The following is a 10048-nucleotide window of genomic DNA, read 5'->3' as shown; positions in this document are numbered from 1 at the left end:
CATTTCCGAAAAAATCTGATATCTTGCTTCCAATCCATGTTCCTCACGTTGTTTGACAAATGCACTTTTGTCAAATGTCGAGGCAGTACTCCGGAGATCACTGTATTGTGCGCACTGAAATACTCTGATGTTGTTTCGATGCTTACTAATCCAGATGTGTACACATGTATCCAGGCATTACCCCCTCTGCTACAACCCTGTTCATTGGGGTTAGCAGTATTACTAAATAAGTAAATTTCTTGCTTTACGTCCTCTGAATTCGACCAGGAATTGGAAGCCAGAAGCATCTCGTCCATCTCGCCCACACCTCGGTCTATGCGTACCATTTTGAAGGTAAGATTGTTGTGTTTGTCCTCTACCTGCACCCTGCAAAGCGTTTATGATATCATCTTTTACTGTTTTTTTTTTGTTCTGTACACCAGGTTTGGAATAATTCTATTAAAATTGTGTTGGGGTGGGTTATTCTATCCATGCGGCAATTTCCGCGAATTTTTTCGTTTCTGATCAAGGCCTCCGGGTTTGAAAAGGTGCACAAATTAAGTCTCTGGGGTAGTCAAGGACAGCAGCGACTGCATTCCTGCCGGCAACCTGTGTCATGTTATTCAAAATTTTCAGGACCCAGCCAACAGTAATTTGATGTCCAATAGCATCTGCCAACATAGTACTTTTGATAAGTGAAGTGAAGATTGGGGTCCCAAAAGAATTCCTTGAAGAGAACGTACTACCTGAACGCACTACTTGCCACACTTGTTGAATACCTAATGCGTTTATCATTTCTTCTTGCACAAGTGAATAAACAATAGCTTTATTGTCCTCTGTCTCCTGGACAAATCGTGATAACGAAAAAAATTTAGGTTTCCTTCCTCGGAATTTTGAGAGAAGCGCGAAAGCTTACTTACAACAAAACTGCGTCAAAAGTGCATCAGAATCTTCGCTGAAAGTGCATCCAGCTTGAGCTAAAGGTGCACCCAATTGATCTTCAAACCTTCGAGGCCCAAATCGCAAGAGAAGAATGAACCCATAAAAGATTTTCCGCGCACTAAGTAAAGGCAGCCACCACGGATTTAAATGTGTGCCAATACGTGGTTGATGAGAATAAGGAATACTTCTCTATGAAACATGCTTGTATTGTCTTATGTGCCTTTTTTCGCGAATTTCAACCAACTGTTTTGACCAAATGGAAGCGAGGTTTTATGCACAAGGTCTGTGTCCAGAGATCCTGTCAGAGCTTTTTGGTTGACAAACTGGCCTATGGGGAAGTGCATTAGTTTTTTATAAAGGACGCCATTGGTCCCACTAAAAAAGCTCTCGTTTTAAAAAGCATTTGTGTGCCCTAATAACGTCCCACAATGGTTGACTGCCGAACGGCCGCGTCATTTCTTTCTGCACTTGTGAATAAACCATGGCTTTCATCCCCTCTCTGTCCAGGTCAAATTATGACAAGGACAAAAGTATTTCTTGTGTCATTTATTATATAGTTTAATGTTCAGGGGCTGCTATCGTGTTTGATCTTTTTCTTCCACTAGCTCCTTGCCTTTCCTAGGCCTAGTAACAACTCTAGTGATACTTGTAAAATGAAAATAACTATGCTGTTTGGATGCGCAGGTACTTTGTGTTTGAGAGATAAGTGATTTGTTCTCTACCTTGTATTTAAAGTCCATCAAGCTCACTAATACTTCGCGGTAAAAATATCAAAGTTCAAGGCTCGAACTGAAGCCGCGCCCTTAGCCAGTGGCGCAGCAATCGCAATCTTTGAAAGGCGTTTTTGCTGCCCTTCACTGCTGTGATTGGCGGCTCTGCAGCCGCAACTGTTAGTTTAGGCTCTGAGTAGCATGGTGGCCTCAACAATACGGGCAAATTGGTGCGACATATAGACATTACTGCTTTCCCTTTCCAAAAAGGCAGCGTATTTCAGCGCCATTTTTGTGCTGAAATCCGCTGAAAGCGATGGTTTGCGCAGCTGGCGCCGCTGAAAGCCGCTTGCGCTGCTTAGCAGCGCTTCAGCCCCGCTGTCAAGGAGCGTCACGCGCGCCGGAGTGGCGTAAATCTGCTGAAATGTGCTGCAGGCGCTCCAACCTCACTTGTGAACAGCGCTTTCATGCTGCAATGGACGTGTCGCTGGCGGGCGGTACGCTGGACCGAAGCGGTGCTGGCACTGCAGTGTGCGTGCGCGTGCTGTGCGGTGAAGCAAAGAAAAGCTTTTCGTGCAGAAACTTCGCAAAAATGCGCTTTTAAAAAATCGCGGCGCCTAACTGACCAAAATTTTCAACTCTGCCCTTTTTGCTGTCGCAGAAACAGCAACCGCTTAACCTATTAGCGCGTGCGCAGGTGCGTGATTACGATCGAGGCAGTGGCGTTTGAGGCACTTTGTACAGAAAGTTGTATTACTATATGGCAGAAAAAGCTTTCTCTGCTCTTGTAGGTGTGGTCAGCTGCATTTTCTTTGCTGACATATTTGCCATTCTGTGTTTATGTTTTTGATGCAACGATTTTAGAATCGTTGAAACGCCATGTAGAATATAAAGAATATGTAGAATATTACGAAGAATATTAAGGAAAATATTGATTGTAGGGATGACTGTCAGAATGTTTTGAAGTGAAAGCTTTTTTAGTGGGGCCGATTGCGTCCGGTCAAAAAACTAGAATGCATTTCACTTTAGACCGGCCGGTCAACCGAAAACTCTGATTAGGTCTCTGGACGCATTGCGCTCGCGTGAAACCGGGTTTCTATTGTGTCAAGACGGCTGCTCGAAAATTGCGAGAAAGAGAAGGTTCTAGATAATACACGCATCGATGATAAATAGGGAGTGAAACAGCTTACCTTTTTTTCATAAACCAGTTATCTGTATACATTTAGATCGCTCGTAAATGGTTACTTAGTGCGCGAAAAATCACCGCATGGGTTTTTCTTCTTGGTCTAAGATTTGGGTCGTTGGAGGTTTGACTATCGATTAAATGCACTCTCCTTAGATTAGACAAGCTATCCATTTTCACTTTACTTCCTTAATTAAGGGGTGGTAAAGATTTCAGACGAAGGCTACAGCTGCGTAATTTACGATGGAAAGACTTACAGTGACCTTTCAATACAGCTGCATAAGTTGTGACAGAATCCATAATTTTTCTCCTGTAGATTGTCAGCAAGCCGTGTGAAGAGTGAAGCTCGCGTGGGCTTCATTGGATTCGCAGTAGTGCAGATGGGGAGCGCGTGAACTCTCTTTTGAAGTTTGACGACGGCGGATGTGTGAGGAAATGCCGTGCACAGAAGGAAAGAATGCTGCGTGACCGCCTTGGGATTATATAGATAGCGGCCATTCCCTGCATTGCCACTAATTTGCGGTTGGTGACGTTACCAGCAAATAGCGGCCTAACCGCGGATCTTCGTTAAGGCAATACCGCTACCGATATCCATAATACAGAAAAATAAAAATTCCTGGATTTCGGCATTTACCATTTTTCTCGTGAATACATTGACAGTCCGCCCTTGTTTCCACCTACGCATGAGATGGAGTCACGAACACTCATTCAGCAGCGTTTTCAAAAATAGCACGCTACAGGGAGAGAACACATTCCTAGGAAGTGGCCCATTTAGCGTCTCTCCGGGCAGCCCATCTGAGTACGCCGTCATGATCACATGAAAATGGAAAAGGGCTTTAACCTCATTAGCTAGTGAGCAGTGCATTCAAAGGAAATCGGTTCTTTGCTATTTCATACCGCTGAAGATATTAAGTGCAGAGCACTTTAGGCGCTCGCCTTGTCGTCCTAGCTCAGTCGCTCGACCCAAGTATATAGAGCACCAAGGCGGCGTCCCGGGGTAACGCTGTTGTTCACGTTGTACCCCAGAGGCTTCGAAAGCCAAGCGGTTTATATAGTCATAAGCGTTCGAAACTCGTGAAGCGCTGGCGCTTGTCATATATCTTCCTGTTGTTTAGTGCAAAGAAAACTATAGGTACACTTAATTACTGTACGTAATTAACCGGCAGCGCCAGCGTTCCTTTAGTTAAGGACGCCCGTTGGGTTAGTTTTTACAACAGTAAACGCAAAATGCTGCAATGCAACGACGGTACGTGCTGGGAGAAAAGTACAATGAGAACAGAACTCCCTCTGGGGCAGTTTCAGGTGGTGGCGCACGAGCACTGCGAAGGCGGCAAATTTGAATTGCATGGGGTGGTAGCAGTAAGCGGATAATGGCGGTACAGCCCATTTTGGAGAATCACTGCTCTGCACTTACGACAGCTTTCAAATTGAGGGGAACGGCTTTAATTTTAAAGCAGTTACTAAAACTATCAAGAAAACTCTCGAAAGTTTTGTGGCATCTTTCTACGCTTAGTGATGTAGAAGCACCGCGGGCATTTCCGTCATCAGAAGCGCATTCTTCGACTAAGAATGACTGGAATATTGATGATGTACCCAAAAAAGTTTTGACTGAGGTTCTCAAAACAAAATTGACTGATAATTCTTTGCTATCAAAAAAAGGGTATACGCAGATAACGAAAATGAAAGCGGTGAACTGCAAGCATTCTCCTTAACACCCATTTATTTCGCTGAAACACCTTCGGAACGACCGGTCTCAATAATTTGTAGTCATGGGACCTGGGAAGGCCTCAGTGTAGAAAATATGTTTTATTGTTTCAAAACTTGAAAAAAGGGGTTGATGCATGTAGTCCACACTGGTGCTATACACAGGTGTTTATACACAATATGGCAGCTGTGGAGCGGTTGCGAACACAGATGTCGGCAGCATGTCTCCGTGGGCTTCGGGCCTTCTTGGCCGTTGGGGCTTGGAGATTTGGCTACCCGGTATTGTCGGATTAGCCAGTAGCAGCTGCGAAAAAATGAAAACCGTAACGTCACTTTTTCCGTAGAGCGCACACTGCTTTAAAATAGAATACCCACACACTAACTGGTACCGATATGAATACCTCGGACGCGATTTCTGCTGGTCAATGGAAAAGCAGCATCTGATAGTCCATAATGTTTACCGATTTTTTTCTTAAACCCAACTATATATTCTACTCCCAGTTAACATATTCGCTTGTGCTAGTCTAGATCACTGAAGCTCATTGTACGGTTTCAAAAAAATTCCCGCGTGCTGCACATAGAACTGTTAAGAGTGTGTAAAGCAAGAGAGCGAATACCAAGTGAGGCCATTTTTTAGATATCTCAGGCAGGCTTCGGCAGGCGGCGCAAAAAGGAGCACTTTTGGCGAAACACGTTCCATGCTCGCCGGCTGAATTCTTGTTGCTTTCGCTGTATTGGGCCTTAATAATGCGCTGATTGTTCGCAAGGGCGGTTGTCGCCACGCCGAAATTAGTGTACGAGGAGTATAAATGTACTTTAAAAATAAATAAGCAATTGTGAAACATTGATTCATATTTTATCTGGTGTTTACAAGAATACCTAATGCAAACTTTGAGCACAGCGTGAGCTGCAGAATGTGCTTGGTGACGGCGCATAGCCGCCGCGTGGGCGGCGAGCACCTCTGGTATCTGGCGTCGCCGGCGCTGACTCGCCCGGGCAGGCTTACTTCGTCTCAGGAAGTATTAGCGTCATTAGTGAATGCACGACGGCGTGCGACACTCGCACTTGATGTGGCAGCTCGGCCGTCGCGGGGAATTTCTCGCGCCTCTGGTATCTGGCGTCGCCGGCGCTGACTCGCCCGGGCAGGCTTACTTCGTCTCAGGAAGTATTAGCGTCATTAGTGAATGCACGACGGCGTGCGACACTCGCGCTTGATGTGGTAGCTCGGACGTCGCGGAACATTTCTCGCGCGGCCTCGGTGTACCCCCTCCCCCTCACACTTTCGCCTTAATTTTCTCAACCGTTTCCCTGCGCGCTCTACCTTCGGTGCCCTCTTGATTCTCTTTCTTACAACGAGGCCTACGGGGAAAAATGATGTGAAAGCACAGAAGCGGGCGCTCAAGAGCTGCGCTCTCAATCTTGTGCGTCTCTTGTCAGCCTCTTTATTTTCCACGTAATCCACTCGTGCTCAGTTGTCCGCAGGCCAACCAAAGTGTTGTTGTCTGCCCTAACTTGAGACAGGATATACTTCAATTGAGTTTGGTTCTCAATCCAAAACGCACGTTTTGGATCACTAAAAGTTACTGCAATCATTCCTCCTCCTATGGCTCGTCGGACCAGCCGAATTTTCCTGACAACATGCCTAGTAAGTACCTGGGCCTCGGTGCGCAAATTATTACATGCATTACGAATTGACCGTACACCTTTTAGTGGCGGAAATAGTCATCTAATAACTACTTCGAAGAGCCTACCTAATGAAATAAACCCATAATAATTTACCACAAGATTTCGATGTGGTAGTTTAAAATTCTTTTCGCAACTCGCAGACCATTGAGATTACTAAGCGGTAAAGGGAACAAAGAACACATTTCAACAAAGCACAAGACCATGCAAAAGATCGAGAAGGGCGCAGAATGGGACCGTAAGCGACCCGACGACTCCCGTATATGAAACATCACTAAAGCCTCTTCGCGACAAGTAAGGTAAAACTCCTCGAAGACACATTTTGAGGCTTGGGTAACGCTGTCTTTTGGCTAAACGTCAAACTGCACAGTGGAACCACATTCACACGGTTTATTAAGCCTTTCACGAAGACGAATATACCGAAAACGTCTCGGTGTGTTCTTTGTGCAAAGGCTGCCACCTGCGCCATAAACCATTTCTATCCTCTCTTGCAGACACTCGGTTAACTACATTTTTGACTTCGCGGAATTCTGGTAGCAAAACTAAAAACTCGAGCGCCTACTTATTACATTCCCTTCATATCCGTAAAGCACTTACTGCGTAGCGGTTAGCTTAGGGATACTGGGCAGAAGATTGAACGCTCCTGTCGACGCACTTAGCTTCCGCTCAACGTGTCTACGAGAGCAAAAGCTTACGTACCGTTTATTCCCCGAGAGTATCTGCTATAATATGTTGAGCTTAGAGAGGCATTTGAGGACGCAAACGTGTATGTGCACATTCATCTTCGATACAGGAGTGCTAAACACAGGTTTAAACTGGTTCCTAAGTAAGACAGGGTGACGTTTGCCACGTTATATATGTAGTTTAAAGTGTAACGTAACGAGGTGGCCTGCTTAAGCGTCTTCTGAGGAAGATTGGAACAAGGATTATGTACTGATATAACAAAGCTCCAAGCGAGGACCTGCCTTTCAGCCCAAGCTAGGACGAGCTGTGTATTTTAACCTAACGGAAGCGGGTACATAGGATGACGAGGCCAAATTACGAAGGGTATTCGATTATACAACTCCCGGCGCCTATATTGCGCTGGGTCTTTATTATTTCTCGCGGCCCCCTGCTATTATGGTTGCATTCGCAACAAAGACAAAAATTATTTATATTTTAAATTTGCCGCGAGCGGCATTTCACGTCTATAACTTTTATTTCTTTTTAATACATATAAAGCCAATTTCACCACAAGAAACTTTTAACTTAAGGGAGAAAGAAGCAGACATTTGCGGACACAAACTTTACTGCTTCTATTACGACAGGAATAGATAAGGTATGTCCGCGAGATCCTCCCGTCAGTTCGTTTAAAAAGCACGGGAAAATAAAAAAAAAGTTTCTGGAAGGTGCCTCGTTGGTGCCTTCCAACGACGGCATGGAAAGAGCGCGGTGAGAGAGCTGCTTTTGCTGCGCTGCAAACGTTGCCAGGGGGACGTCCAGACGAATCGAGCCTCGCTGCCGGCTTCCTATGGCACCCCGTAAGCCCGTATTCTAGGCGGTTACTGTGACGTCTGCCAACTAGTATACACGCCGTAGAATAAAGCCTGTGGCCAACACAGGCCGGCAGAAGGGGAAGGAATGATAATTATGGCGATGGAACGCTGATTCAGGTAAACAACAAAAGGGCCCAAACACAGGGAATGCCGCTAATTAAGAAAGCAAATGTGACCACGGAGGCGGTTAAAGCACCAAGAACGTTACGCACGGTGCGCAGAGGACGTATGAGAAAATTTTCGTACATGACTTCGAAATCCCGTCAATGTGTGCGATTTGGGACAAACGAAATGTTCGCGTCAGAAATGGGCGAGGTGGTTACGCATTCTCAAATGTCCGTCGATGCATTTACAATTATTAATATTGAAAAACAATAACAAGTTTCTAAACGATGTTTCCAGTGGCACTAGTTGTTCAGAATTACTTGTAAGTGATAACCTGAAACAATGCTCGCTATCAGCTTGTAGAAGATCACTTCGTCTTTCTCTGCCTGGCCATTGCGGCTTTCAATTTTGGACAGACTCGCATTCTTTTGAGAACTTTAGTTGAGCTTCCGGGATATTTTGGGGACGTCAAGTTTAGATCAAAAGCCAGATCGTCTAAAATATCATACCAGCAATGCGCTTGCATTTTGAAACCTTCAGAAAGCGCAACACTAAAAAAACGCGACACGAACAAAGGGAACACTGGACGAGCGCTTACTCACAACTCTTACAACGAGATGCGCTTGATAGCGTACCTGCTTGTTCACTCATATGGACCTGTTCTTGTGCTCTGGTGTCGTTCCTTGGCTCATCTCTGTCAATCGATGAACGTTAAGCTCGGAAATTTGTTGCATGGACAATACATGCCCGCAGTGTCGCTCTATAATATCCTGTACTTTGACTCCGATCATAGAGTCCAGGCCAAGTTCGCCAAGGGTGTCGTGGGGCTTGAGGGTCGAGGAATCTTTCATACCTGGAACAGGGAGCATCCAAGTGAAAAAGGTGCTGCCCTAGAGCGATCCTAGCCTTCGCAAAATAACTGGCGAATACACTCGAAAATGTAAATTTCAACGTGTTCAGCCCATATCCCGGAGGACTTTCGCGGCATAGTTCGGTATTTGAACAATGGGTCGGTTCGAAAGTTTTCGCGCTCGCGTTCAATGGTGTTGATCCGCTGAAGGCCCGCGCAACTGGAAAGTGTGGGGTACTTGCTAGAGTATTTGGGCGCCGCGTCATTCTTTTAAAGCACTTAGCCATGAAATGGCATCAATAGCACTGTTGTATACCCACTGAAGAAGTAAAAACTACCCTTAAATTGATATGCAAAACAGAGGAAATCATTGCTCGAACTACAGCGCAGAAAGAAACACACAAAAGGATAGTGCTTATTATTAACCGGAATAACACTCTTATATTAAGCAGGTGTTCGCGCTGGAAGGCTAGTGCGGAGGGACTAAGTGTAATGCACTTATTTATCTGTTTGTCTGTTTCATGCTGCTTCTGCCTCCATATCGTTCATCTATGAAAAGGTTTTCCGTGTTTATAAACATTAAGTTGGAAGTCAGCTCTGGTTATGTTCCTTTCCTGTTCTTCTTTGTGTGTTTTTCTGCGCTGTAGGTTGAGTCATGTCAAACCAACTAGCCCAAACTTCCACTTTACCAAGAAGAAATCAGCGGTTAAACAAAGTCTGTTGATGTCGTAGCCAACGTCAGTTAGCCCTAATGGTTACACAGCTTTACTGAAAGAGAAAGCTGGAATTTGGGATGCACGAAAATAGGACATACCCAAGATGTTAGCAATCAATTGTACGAGATCTTGCGTGTCTTGACTTGTGGACTCGGGCGACTCGTCATCCTTTACAGAGCACGACACGACTGGGACCTTTTGGTTCAAAAGGCGGTCCAACACTTCCAAGCAAGACGTTATTTGCTGAGGGCGTGCACCAAGAACCCCGGCGTCCAAACCAGTGGCCTCGTGAAAGATTCCGACGTCAGCAATAGGGCCCCACTGAATGGCAAGTGCTGGCACGGAGTAATACATTACAGATATGTCATGCCACTCTCAAATTTCGACAAAACATAAATCAATCACTGGGGATGTAGATCTGAAATGTAAGATAAAATGCACAGGTACCACAAAACGCAGTGTTCAATACATGCCCGAATTCATGAAAACTGTACTACGCTGATTAAAAGAATCCTGTACCATTAAAAATTACATCTGTTACTTTCAAAGTACAAAGGCAGTACAAACTTGCACTCAAGTTTCTCCTCCAGTCAGTAAAGAGGCAAAGATGTCCTTGGCTTCAGGACTAAAAATCCCACTAA

The 10048-nt window shown here is 45.1% G+C and overlaps 1 pseudogene across 1 annotated transcript in view; it reads right to left on the bottom strand.

Annotated features, from left to right (window-relative positions):
- Positions 1-4601: 4601 nt before the first annotated feature.
- The window catches only part of LOC144138027 (fatty acid synthase-like), a 64913-nt pseudogene continuing 59466 nt past the window's right edge, over positions 4602-10048 (bottom strand). The window contains exons 24-26 of the transcript XR_013315804.1: positions 9506-9742; positions 8477-8694; positions 4602-4822 (exon numbers count right to left, since the gene is read on the bottom strand). The product of XR_013315804.1 is annotated as a fatty acid synthase-like (transcript). The remainder of the gene's footprint in view (positions 4823-8476; positions 8695-9505; positions 9743-10048) is intronic.

Source organism: Haemaphysalis longicornis, unplaced genomic scaffold (assembly GCF_048455015.1).
Source record: "Haemaphysalis longicornis isolate Haplotype H1 unplaced genomic scaffold, Haemaphysalis longicornis Haplotype H1 scaffold_5, whole genome shotgun sequence".
Classification (NCBI taxonomy): Eukaryota; Metazoa; Arthropoda; class Arachnida; order Ixodida; family Ixodidae; genus Haemaphysalis; species Haemaphysalis longicornis.
This window is presented reverse-complemented; position numbering and strand designations above follow the sequence as displayed.